Here is a 12569-nt window from a genome sequence, read left to right as displayed (position 1 = left end):
GATTCTTTCCCAAAAACGTTTTAGGTAAAATAATAATTGTGACTGCTAAAAGATATTTCAAAAATGTGATGAACTTACTCAGAAGGAAGCCCAAACATTCTTCTTTCCTGAATTCTAGAATTTATGTCAAATTCCAAGTACTTTAGTACAATAATTCACAATTAAATTATTCAAAGCATGTTAAGATAGCTTTATAATAAGCATTAAACACAAATAGTGCAAGCACCTTCAAAGAATCTGCTTACTTTCTGAAATTTTCTTAAGATTCAGTATTGTGAAAAAATGGATGATTGAGAAACAAAATCAAAATGCCGTGACCCGGATTCGAACCGGGGTTGCTGCGGCCACAACGCAGAGTACTAACCACTATACGATCACGGCAATGTAAGCGAGCCAGGTAGGAGTCGAACCTAGAAACTTATGATCCATAGTCAGACACGTTATACATTGCGCCACTGGCCCAGGTGCCCTGTAGTAATTGAAGTGTCTTTCCTGTTTTTGAGCCTGTTTTAAAGTTTTATGGTTATTGAAGTATATACAGAATCACATTTTGGAAATTGACTGTACACTATCTGCAGGGATTGATTCCCAAAAACGTTTTCGGTACAAAAATCCTTGTGACTGCTAAAAGATCTTTCAAAAATGTAATGAACTTACTCAGACAGAGCACAAACATTCTTCTTTCCTGAATTCCAGAATTTATGTCAAATTCCCAGTCCTTTAGTAAAATAATTCACAATTAAATTATTCAAAGCATGTTAAGATAGCTTTATAATAAGCATTAAACACAAATAGGGCAAGCACCTTCAAAGAATCTGCTTACTTTCTGAAATTTTCTTAAGATTGAGTTTTGTGAAAAAATGGATGATTGAGAAACAAAATCAAAATGCCGTGACCTGTTTTCGAACCAGGGTTGCTACGGCCACAATGCAGAGTACTAACCACTATGCGATCAAGACAATATAAGCGAGCCAGGTAGGTGTCGAACCTACAATCTTCTGATCCATAGTCAGACGCGTTATCCATTGCACCACTGGCCCACGTGTTTTGTAGTAATTGAAGTGTCTTTCCTGTTTTTGAGCCTATTTTCAGAGTTTTATGGTTATTGAAGTATATACAGAATCACATTTTGGAAATTGACTGTAGACTATCTGCAGGGATTGTTTCCCAAAAACGTTTTAGGTAAAATAATAATTGTGACTGCTAAAAGATATTTCAAAAATGTGATGAACTTACTCAGAAGGAAGCCCAAACATTCTTCTTTCCTGAATTCTAGAATTTATGTCAAATTCCCAGTACTTTAGTACAATAATTCACAATTAAATTATTCAAAGCATGTTAAGATAGCTTTATAATAAGCATTAAACACAAATAGTGCAAGCACCTTCAAAGAATCTGCTTACTTTCTGAAATTTTCTTAAGATTCAGTATTGTGAAAAAATGGATGATTGAGAAACAAAATCAAAATGCCGTGACCCGGATTCGAACCGGGTTGCTGCGGCCACAACGCAGAGTACTAACCACTATACGATCACGGCAATTTAAGCAAGCCAGGTAAGAGTCGAACCTACAATCTACAGATCCATAGTCACACACGTTATCCATTGCCCACTGTCCCGGGTGTCTTGTAGTAATTGAAGTGTCTTTCCAGTTTTTGAGCCAGTTTTTGAGTTTTATGGTTATTGAAGTATATACAGAATCACATTTTGGAAATTGAATGTACACTATCTGCAGGGATTGTTTCCCAAAAATGTTTTAGGTACAATAATCCTTGTGACTGCTAAAAGATCTTTCAAAACTGTAATGAACTTACTCAGACAGAGCCCAAACATTCTTCTTTCCTGAATTCCAGAATTTATGTCAAATTCCCAGTCCTTTATTAAAATAATTCACAATTAAATTATTCAAAGCATGTTAAGATAGCTTTATAATAAGCATTAAACACAAATAGTGCAAGCACCTTCAAAGAATCTGCTTACTTTCTGAAATTTTCTTAAGATTCAGTATTGTGAAAAAATGGATGATTGAGAAACAAAATCAAAATGCCATGACCTGTTTTCGAACCGGGGTTGCTGCGGCCACAACTCAGAGTACTAACCACTATACGATCAAGGCAATATAAGCGAGCCAGGTAGGAGTCGAACCTACAATCTTCTGATCCGTAGTCAGAATCCGTATTCAGAATCAAGCGTTATCCATTGCACCACTGGCCCAAGTGATTTGTAGAAATTGAAGTGTCTTTCCTGTTTTTGAGCCTATTTTCAGAGTTTTATGGTTATTGAAGTGTATACAGAATCACATTTTGGAAATTGACTGTACACTATCTGCAGGGATTGTTTCCCAAAAACGTTTTAGGTAAAATAATAATTGTGACTGCTAAAAGATATTTCAAAAATGTGATGAACTTACTCAGAAGGAAGCCCAAACATTCTTCTTTCCTGAATTCTAGAATTTATGTCAAATTCCAAGTACTTTAGTACAATAATTCACAATTAAATTATTCAAAGCATGTTAAGATAGCTTTATAATAAGCATTAAACACAAATAGTGCAAGCACCTTCAAAGAATCTGCTTACTTTCTGAAATTTTCTTAAGATTCAGTATTGTGAAAAAATGGATGATTGAGAAACAAAATCAAAATGCCGTGACCCGGTTCGAACCGGGGTTGCTGCGGCCACAACGCAGAGTACTAACCACTATACGATCACGGCAATGTAAGCGAGCCAGGTAGGAGTCGAACCTAGAAACTTATGATCCATAGTCAGACACGTTATACATTGCGCCACTGGCCCAGGTGCCCTGTAGTAATTGAAGTGTCTTTCCTGTTTTTGAGCCTGTTTTAAAGTTTTATGGTTATTGAAGTATATACAGAATCACATTTTGGAAATTGACTGTACACTATCTGCAGGGATTGATTCCCAAAAACGTTTTAGGTACAAAAATCCTTGTGACTGCTAAAAGATCTTTCAAAAATGTAATGAACTTACTCAGACAGAGCACAAACATTCTTCTTTCCTGAATTCCAGAATTTATGTCAAATTCCCAGTCCTTTAGTAAAATAATTCACAATTAAATTATTCAAAGCATGTTAAGATAGCTTTATAATAAGCATTAAACACAAATAGGGCAAGCACCTTCAAAGAATCTGCTTACTTTCTGAAATTTTCTTAAGATTGAGTTTTGTGAAAAAATGGATGATTGAGAAACAAAATCAAAATGCCGTGACCTGTTTTCGAACCAGGGTTGCTACGGCCACAATGCAGAGTACTAACCACTATGCGATCAAGGCAATATAAGCGAGCCAGGTAGGTGTCGAACCTACAATCTTCTGATCCGTAGTCAGACGCGTTATCCATTGCACCACTGGCCCACGTGTTTTGTAGTAATTGAAGTGTCTTTCCTGTTTTTGAGCCTATTTTCAGAGTTTTATGGTTATTGAAGTATATACAGAATCACATTTTGGAAATTGACTGTAGACTATCTGCAGGGATTGTTTCCCAAAAACGTTTTAGGTAAAATAATAATTGTGACTGCTAAAAGATATTTCAAAAATGTGATGAACTTACTCAGAAGGAAGCCCAAACATTCTTCTTTCCTGAATTCTAGAATTTATGTCAAATTCCCAGTACTTTAGTACAATAATTCACAATTAAATTATTCAAAGCATGTTAAGATAGCTTTATAATAAGCATTAAACACAAATAGTGCAAGCACCTTCAAAGAATCTGCTTACTTTCTGAAATTTTCTTAAGATTCAGTATTGTGAAAAAATGGATGATTGAGAAACAAAATCAAAATGCCGTGAACCGGATTCGAACCGGGGTTGCTGCGGCCACAACGCAGAGTACTAACCACTATACGATCACGGCAATTTAAGCGAGCCAGGTAAGAGTTGAACCTACAATCTACAGATCCATAGTCACACACGTTATCCATTGCCCACTGTCCCGGGTGTCTTGTAGTAATTGAAGTGTCTTTCCAGTTTTTGAGCCAGTTTTTGAGTTTTATGGTTATTGAAGTATATACAGAATCACATTTTGGAAATTGAATGTACACTATCTGCAGGGATTGTTTCCCAAAAATGTTTTAGGTACAATAATCCTTGTGACTGCTAAAAGATCTTTCAAAACTGTAATGAACTTACTCAGACAGAGCCCAAACATTCTTCTTTCCTGAATTCCAGAATTTATGTCAAATTCCCAGTCCTTTATTAAAATAATTCACAATTAAATTATTCAAAGCATGTTAAGATAGCTTTATAATAAGCATTAAACACAAATAGTGCAAGCACCTTCAAAGAATCTGCTTACTTTCTGAAATTTTCTTAAGATTCAGTATTGTGAAAAAATGGATGATTGAGAAACAAAATCAAAATGCCGTGACCTGTTTTCGAACCAGGGTTGCTGCGGCCACAACTCAGAGTACTAACCACTATACGATCAAGGCAATATAAGCAAGCCAGGTAGGAGTCGAACCTACAATCTTCTGATCCGTAGTCAGACGCGTTATCCATTGCGCCACTGGCCCACGTGTTTTGTAGTAATTGAAGTGTCTTTCCTGTTTTTGAGCCTTTTTTCAGAGTTTTATGGTTATTGAAGTACATACAGAATCACATTTTGGAAATTGACTGTACACTATCTGCAGGGATTGATTCCCAAAAACGATTTAGGTACAGTAATCCTTGTGACTGCTAAAAGATCTTTCAAAAATGTAATGAACTTACTCAGACAGAGCACAAACATTCTTCTTTCCTGAATTCTAGAATTTATGTCAAATTCCCAGTCCTTTAGTAAAATATTTCACAATTAAATTATTCAAAGCATGTTAAGATAGCTTTATAATAAGCCTTAAACACAAATAGTGCAAGCACCTTCAAAGAATCTGCTTACTTTCTGAAATTTTCTTAAGATTGAGTTTTGTGAAAAAATGGATGATTGAGAAACAAAATCAAAATGCCGTGACCTGTTTTCGAACCAGGGTTGCTACGGCCACAATGCAGAGTACTAACCACTATGCGATCAAGGCAATATAAGCGAGCCAGGTAGGTGTCGAACCTACAATCTTCTGATCCGTAGTCAGACGCGTTATCCATTGCACCACTGGCCCACGTGTTTTGTAGTAATTGAAGTGTCTTTCCTGTTTTTGAGCCTATTTTCAGAGTTTTATGGTTATTGAAGTATATACAGAATCACATTTTGGAAATTGACTGTAGACTATCTGCAGGGATTGTTTCCCAAAAACGTTTTAGGTAAAATAATAATTGTGACTGCTAAAAGATATTTCAAAAATGTGATGAACTTACTCAGAAGGAAGCCCAAACATTCTTCTTTCCTGAATTCTAGAATTTATGTCAAATTCCCAGTACTTTAGTACAATAATTCACAATTAAATTATTCAAAGCATGTTAAGATAGCTTTATAATAAGCATTAAACACAAATAGTGCAAGCACCTTCAAAGAATCTGCTTACTTTCTGAAATTTTCTTAAGATTCAGTATTGTGAAAAAATGGATGATTGAGAAACAAAATCAAAATGCCGTGAACCGGATTCGAACCGGGGTTGCTGCGGCCACAACGCAGAGTACTAACCACTATACGATCACGGCAATTTAAGCGAGCCAGGTAAGAGTTGAACCTACAATCTACAGATCCATAGTCACACACGTTATCCATTGCCCACTGTCCCGGGTGTCTTGTAGTAATTGAAGTGTCTTTCCAGTTTTTGAGCCAGTTTTTGAGTTTTATGGTTATTGAAGTATATACAGAATCACATTTTGGAAATTGAATGTACACTATCTGCAGGGATTGTTTCCCAAAAATGTTTTAGGTACAATAATCCTTGTGACTGCTAAAAGATCTTTCAAAACTGTAATGAACTTACTCAGACAGAGCCCAAACATTCTTCTTTCCTGAATTCCAGAATTTATGTCAAATTCCCAGTCCTTTATTAAAATAATTCACAATTAAATTATTCAAAGCATGTTAAGATAGCTTTATAATAAGCATTAAACACAAATAGTGCAAGCACCTTCAAAGAATCTGCTTACTTTCTGAAATTTTCTTAAGATTCAGTATTGTGAAAAAATGGATGATTGAGAAACAAAATCAAAATGCCGTGACCTGTTTTCGAACCAGGGTTGCTGCGGCCACAACTCAGAGTACTAACCACTATACGATCAAGGCAATATAAGCAAGCCAGGTAGGAGTCGAACCTACAATCTTCTGATCCGTAGTCAGACGCGTTATCCATTGCGCCACTGGCCCACGTGTTTTGTAGTAATTGAAGTGTCTTTCCTGTTTTTGAGCCTTTTTTCAGAGTTTTATGGTTATTGAAGTACATACAGAATCACATTTTGGAAATTGACTGTACACTATCTGCAGGGATTGATTCCCAAAAACGATTTAGCTACAGTAATCCTTGTGACTGCTAAAAGATCTTTCAAAAATGTAATGAACTTACTCAGACAGAGCACAAACATTCTTCTTTCCTGAATTCTAGAATTTATGTCAAATTCCCAGTCCTTTAGTAAAATATTTCACAATTAAATTATTCAAAGCATGTTAAGATAGCTTTATAATAAGCCTTAAACACAAATAGTGCAAGCACCTTCAAAGAATCTGCTTACTTTCTGAAATTTTCTTAAGATTCAGTATTGTGAAAAAATGGATGATTGAGAAACAAAATCAAAATGCCGTGACCTGTTTTCGAACCGGGGTTGCTGCAGCCACAACGCGGAGTACTAACCAGTATGCGATCAAGGCAATATAAGCGAGCCAGGTAGGAGTCAAACCTACAAACTTATGATGCATAGTCAGACACGTTATCCATTGCGCCACTGGCCCAGGTGCCCTGTAGTAATTGAAGTGTCTTTCCTGTTTTTGAGCCTGTTTTAAAGTTTTATGGTTATTGAAGTATATACAGAATCACATTTTGGAAATTGACTGTACACTATCTGCAGGGATTGATTCCCAAAAACGTTTTAGGTACAATAATCCTTGTGACTGCTAAAAGATCTTTCAAAAATGTAATGAACTTACTCAGACAGAGCACAAACATTCTTCTTTCCTGAATTCCAGAATTTATGTCAAATTCCCAGTCCATTAGTAAAATAATTCACAATTAAATTATTCAAAGCATGTTAAGATAGCTTTATAATAAGCATTAAACACAACTAGTGCAAGCACCTTCAAAGAATCTGCTTACTTTCTGAAATTTTCTTAAGATTCAGTATTGTGAAAAAATGGATGGTTGAGAAACAAAATCACAATGCCGTGACATGTTTTCGAACCGGGGTTGCTGCGGCCACAACGCAGAGTACTAACCACTATGCGATCAAGGCAATATAAGCGAGCCAGGAAGGAGTCGAACCTACAATCTTCTGATCCGTAGTCAGACGCGTTATCCATTGCGCCACTGGCCCACGTGTTTTGTAGCAATTGAAGTGTCTTTCCTGTTTTTGAGCCTATTTTCAGAGTTTTATGGTTATTGAAGTATATACAGAATCACATTTTGGAAATTGACTGTAGACTATCTGCAGGGATTGTTTCCCAAAAACTTTTAGGTAAAATAATAATTGTGACTGCTAAAAGATATTTCAAAAATGTGATGAACTTACTCAGAAGGAAGCCCAAACATTCTTCTTTCCTGAATTCTAGAATTTATGTCCAATTCCCAGTACTTTAGTACAATAATTCACAATTAAATTATTCAAAGCATGTTAAGATAACTTTATAATAAGCATTAAACACAAATAGTGCAAGCACCTTCAAAGAATCTGCTTACTTTCTGAAATTTTCTTAAGATTCAGTATTGTGAAAAAATGGATAATTGAGAAACAAAATCAAAATGCCGTGACCCGGATTCGAACCGGGGTTGCTGCGGCCACAACGCAGAGTACTAACCACTATATGATCACGGCAATTTAAGCAAGCCAGATAGGAGTCGAACCTACAATCTACAGATCAATAGTCAGACATGTTATCCATTGCCCACTGTCCCATGTGTCTTGTAGTAATTGAAGTGTCTTTCTTGTTTTTGAGCCTGTTTTCAGAATTTTATGGTTATTGAAGTATATACAGAATCACACTTTGGTAATTGACTGTACACTATCTGCAGGGATTGTTTCCCAAAAACGTTTTAGGTAAAATAATCCTTGTGACTGCTAAAAGATCTTTAAAAAATGTGATGAACTTACTCAGACAGAGCCCAAACATTCTTCTTTCCTGAATTCCAGAATTTATGTCAAATTCCCAGTCCTTTAGTACAATAATTCACAAATAAATTATTCAAAGCATGTTAAGATAGCTTTATAATAAGCATTAAACACAAATAGTGCAAGCACCTTCAAAGAATCTGCTTACTTTCTGAAATTTTCTTAAGATTCAGTATTGTGAAAAAATGGATGATTGAGAAACAAAATCAAAATGCCGTGACCTGTTTTTGAACCGGGGTTGCTGTGGCCACAACTCAGAGTACTAACCACTATACGATCAAGGCAATATAAGCGAGCCAGGTAGGAGTCGAACCTACAATCTTCTGATCCGTAGTCAGACGCGTTATCCATTGCGCCACTGGCCCAAGTGATTTGTAGAAATTGAAGTGTCTTTCCTGTTTTTGAGCCTATTTTCAGAGTTTTATGGTTATTGAAGTGTATACAGAATCACATTTTGGAAATTGACTGTACACTATCTGCAGGGATTGTTTCCCAAAAACGTTTTAGGTAAAATAATAATTGTGACTGCTAAAAGATATTTCAAAAATGTGATGAACTTACTCAGAAGGAAGCCCAAACATTCTTCTTTCCTGAATTCTAGAATTTATGTCAAATTCCAAGTACTTTAGTACAATAATTCACAATTAAATTATTCAAAGCATGTTAAGATAGCTTTATAATAAGCATTAAACACAAATAGTGCAAGCACCTTCAAAGAATCTGCTTACTTTCTGAAATTTTCTTAAGATTCAGTATTGTGAAAAAATGGATGATTGAGAAACAAAATCAAAATGCCGTGACCCGGATTCGAACCGGGGTTGCTGCGGCCACAACGCAGAGTACTAACCACTATACGATCACGGCAATGTAAGCGAGCCAGGTAGGAGTCAAACCTAGAAACTTATGATCCATAGTCAGACACGTTATACATTGCGCCACTGGCCCAGGTGCCCTGTAGTAATTGAAGTGTCTTTCCTGTTTTTGAGCCTGTTTTAAAGTTTTATGGTTATTGAAGTATATACAGAATCACATTTTGGAAATTGACTGTACACTATCTGCAGGGATTGATTCCCAAAAACGTTTTAGGTACAAAAATCCTTGTGACTGCTAAAAGATCTTTCAAAAATGTAATGAACTTACTCAGACAGAGCACAAACATTCTTCTTTCCTGAATTCCAGAATTTATGTCAAATTCCCAGTCCTTTAGTAAAATAATTCACAATTAAATTATTCAAAGCATGTTAAGATAGCTTTATAATAAGCATTAAACACAAATAGGGCAAGCACCTTCAAAGAATCTGCTTACTTTCTGAAATTTTCTTAAGATTGAGTTTTGTGAAAAAATGGATGATTGAGAAACAAAATCAAAATGCCGTGACCTGTTTTCGAACCAGGGTTGCTACGGTCACAATGCAGAGTACTAACCACTATGTGATCAAAGCAATATAAGCGAGCCAGGTAGGTGTCGAACCTACAATCTTCTGATCCGTAGTCAGACGCGTTATCCATTGCACCACTGGCCCACGTGTTTTGTAGTAATTGAAGTGTCTTTCCTGTTTTTGAGCCTATTTTCAGAGTTTTATGGTTATTGAAGTATATACAGAATCACATTTTGGAAATTGACTGTAGACTATCTGCAGGGATTGTTTCCCAAAAACGTTTTAGGTAAAATAATAATTGTGACTGCTAAAAGCTATTTCAAAAATGTGATGAACTTACTCAGAAGGAAGCCCAAACATTCTTCTTTCCTGAATTCTAGAATTTATGTCAAATTCCCAGTACTTTAGTACAATAATTCACAATTAAATTATTCAAAGCATGTTAAGATAGCTTTATAATAAGCATTAAACACAAATAGTGCAAGCACCTTCAAAGAATCTGCTTACTTTCTGAAATTTTCTTAAGATTCAGTATTGTGAAAAAATGGATGATTGAGAAACAAAATCAAAATGCCGTGACCCGGATTCAAACCGGGGTGCTGCGGCCACAACTCAGAGTACTAACCACTATACGATCACGGCAATTTAAGCCAGCCAGGTAAGAGTCGAACCTACAATCTACAGATCCATAGTCACACACGTTATCCATTGCCCACTGTCCCGGGTGTCTTGTAGTAATTGAAGTGTCTTTCCAGTTTTTGAGCCAGTTTTTGAGTTTTATGGTTATTGAAGTATATACAGAATCACATTTTGGAAATTGAATGTACACTATCTGCAGGGATTGTTTCCCAAAAATGTTTTAGGTACAATAATCCTTGTGACTGCTAAAAGATCTTTCAAAACTGTAATGAACTTACTCAGACAGAGCCCAAACATTCTTCTTTCCTGAATTCCAGAATTTATGTCAAATTCCCAGTCCTTTATTAAAATAATTCACAATTAAATTATTCAAAGCATGTTAAGATAGCTTTATAATAAGCATTAAACACAAATAGTGCAAGCACCTTCAAAGAATCTGCTTACTTTCTGAAATTTTCTTAAGATTCAGTATTGTGAAAAAATGGATGATTGAGAAACAAAATCAAAATGCCATGACCTGTTTTCGAACCAGGGTTGCTACGGCCACAATGCAGAGTACTAACCACTATGCGATCAAAGCAATATAAGCGAGCCAGGTAGGTGTCGAACCTACAATCTTCTGATCCGTAGTCAGACGCGTTATCCATTGCACCACTGGCCCACGTGTTTTGTAGTCATTGAAGTGTCTTTCCTGTTTTTGAGCCTATTTTCAGAGTTTTATGGTTATTGAAGTATATACAGAATCACATTTTGGAAATTGACTGTAGACTATCTGCAGGGATTGTTTCCCAAAAACGTTTTAGGTAAAATAATAATTGTGACTGCTAAAAGATATTTCAAAAATGTGATGAACTTACTCAGAAGGAAGCCCAAACATTCTTCTTTCCTGAATTCTAGAATTTATGTCAAATTCCCAGTACTTTAGTACAATAATTCACAATTAAATTATTCAAAGCATGTTAAGATAGCTTTATAATAAGCATTAAACACAAATAGTGCAAGCACCTTCAAAGAATCTGCTTACTTTCTGAAATTTTCTTAAGATTCAGTATTGTGAAAAAATGGATGATTGAGAAACAAAATCAAAATGCCGTGACCTGTTTTCGAACCAGGGTTGCCGCGGCCACAACTCAGAGTACTAACCACTATACGATCAAGGCAATATAAGCAAGCCAGGTAGGAGTCGAACCTACAATCTTCTGATCCGTAGTCAGACGCGTTATCCATTGCGCCACTGGCCCACGTGTTTTGTAGTAATTGAAGTGTCTTTCCTGTTTTTGAGCCTTTTTTCAGAGTTTTATGGTTATTGAAGTACATACAGAATCACATTTTGGAAATTGACTGTACACTATCTGCAGGGATTGATTCCCAAAAACGATTTAGGTACAGTAATCCTTGTGACTGCTAAAAGATCTTTCAAAAATGTAATGAACTTACTCAGACAGAGCACAAACATTCTTCTTTCCTGAATTCTAGAATTTATGTCAAATTCCCAGTCCTTTAGTAAAATATTTCACAATTAAATTATTCAAAGCATGTTAAGATAGCTTTATAATAAGCCTTAAACACAAATAGTGCAAGCACCTTCAAAGAATCTGCTTACTTTCTGAAATTTTCTTAAGATTCAGTATTGTGAAAAAATGGATGATTGAGAAACAAAATCAAAATGCCGTGACCTGTTTTCGAACCGGGGTTGCTGCAGCCACAACGCGGAGTACTAACCACTATGCAATCAAGGCAATATAAGCGAGCCAGGTAGGAGTCGAACCTACAATCTTCTGATCCGTAGTCAGACGCGTTATCCATTGCGCCACTGGCCCACGTGTTTTGTAGTAAATGAAGTGTCTTTCCTGTTTTTGAGCCTGTTTTAAAGTTTTATGGTTATTGAAGTATATACAGAATCACATTTTGGAAATTGACTGTAGACTATCTGCAGGGATTGTTTCCCAAAAACTTTTAGGTAAAATAATAATTGTGACTGCTAAAAGATATTTCAAAAATGTGATGAACTTACTCAGAAGGAAGCCCAAACATTCTTCTTTCCTGAATTCTAGAATTTATGTCCAATTCCCAGTACTTTAGTACAATAATTCACAATTAAATTATTCAAAGCATGTTAAGATAGCTTTATAATAAGCATTAAACACAAATAGTGCAAGCACCTTCAAAGAATCTGCTTACTTTCTGAAATTTTCTTAAGATTCAGTATTGTGAAAAAATGGATAATTGAGAAACAAAATCAAAATGCCGTGACCCGGATTCGAACCGGGGTTGCTGCGGCCACAACGCAGAGTACTAACCACTATTTGATCACAGCAATTTAAGCGAGCCAGATAGGA

General features: G+C 35.9%; 9 non-coding genes across 9 annotated transcripts; all 9 read right to left on the bottom strand.

The window, feature by feature from the left end:
* Nucleotides 1-309: 309 nt before the first annotated feature.
* On the bottom strand, nucleotides 310-381 carry TRNAH-GUG (transfer RNA histidin (anticodon GUG)). Its single transcript has one exon. It is a non-coding gene; the product is annotated as a tRNA-His (tRNA).
* A 586-nt stretch (nucleotides 382-967) lies between these two features.
* TRNAH-AUG (transfer RNA histidin (anticodon AUG)) lies at nucleotides 968-1040 on the bottom strand. Its single transcript has one exon. It is a non-coding gene; the product is annotated as a tRNA-His (tRNA).
* A 3414-nt stretch (nucleotides 1041-4454) lies between these two features.
* TRNAR-ACG (transfer RNA arginine (anticodon ACG)) lies at nucleotides 4455-4527 on the bottom strand. The gene has a single exon. It is a non-coding gene; the product is annotated as a tRNA-Arg (tRNA).
* Nucleotides 4528-6190: 1663 nt separating this feature from the next.
* On the bottom strand, nucleotides 6191-6263 carry TRNAR-ACG (transfer RNA arginine (anticodon ACG)). Its single transcript has one exon. It is a non-coding gene; the product is annotated as a tRNA-Arg (tRNA).
* A 1084-nt stretch (nucleotides 6264-7347) lies between these two features.
* On the bottom strand, nucleotides 7348-7420 carry TRNAR-ACG (transfer RNA arginine (anticodon ACG)). The gene has a single exon. It is a non-coding gene; the product is annotated as a tRNA-Arg (tRNA).
* A 1084-nt stretch (nucleotides 7421-8504) lies between these two features.
* On the bottom strand, nucleotides 8505-8577 carry TRNAR-ACG (transfer RNA arginine (anticodon ACG)). The gene has a single exon. It is a non-coding gene; the product is annotated as a tRNA-Arg (tRNA).
* Nucleotides 8578-9004: 427 nt separating this feature from the next.
* TRNAH-GUG (transfer RNA histidin (anticodon GUG)) lies at nucleotides 9005-9076 on the bottom strand. The gene has a single exon. It is a non-coding gene; the product is annotated as a tRNA-His (tRNA).
* A 2322-nt stretch (nucleotides 9077-11398) lies between these two features.
* TRNAR-ACG (transfer RNA arginine (anticodon ACG)) lies at nucleotides 11399-11471 on the bottom strand. The gene has a single exon. It is a non-coding gene; the product is annotated as a tRNA-Arg (tRNA).
* A 506-nt stretch (nucleotides 11472-11977) lies between these two features.
* On the bottom strand, nucleotides 11978-12050 carry TRNAR-ACG (transfer RNA arginine (anticodon ACG)). Its single transcript has one exon. It is a non-coding gene; the product is annotated as a tRNA-Arg (tRNA).
* Nucleotides 12051-12569: the final 519 nt, after the last annotated feature.

Source organism: Taudactylus pleione, unplaced genomic scaffold (assembly GCF_031769625.1).
Source record: "Taudactylus pleione unplaced genomic scaffold, aTauple2 ptg000551l, whole genome shotgun sequence".
In the NCBI taxonomy this organism is placed as follows: domain Eukaryota; kingdom Metazoa; phylum Chordata; class Amphibia; order Anura; family Myobatrachidae; genus Taudactylus; species Taudactylus pleione.
This window is presented reverse-complemented; position numbering and strand designations above follow the sequence as displayed.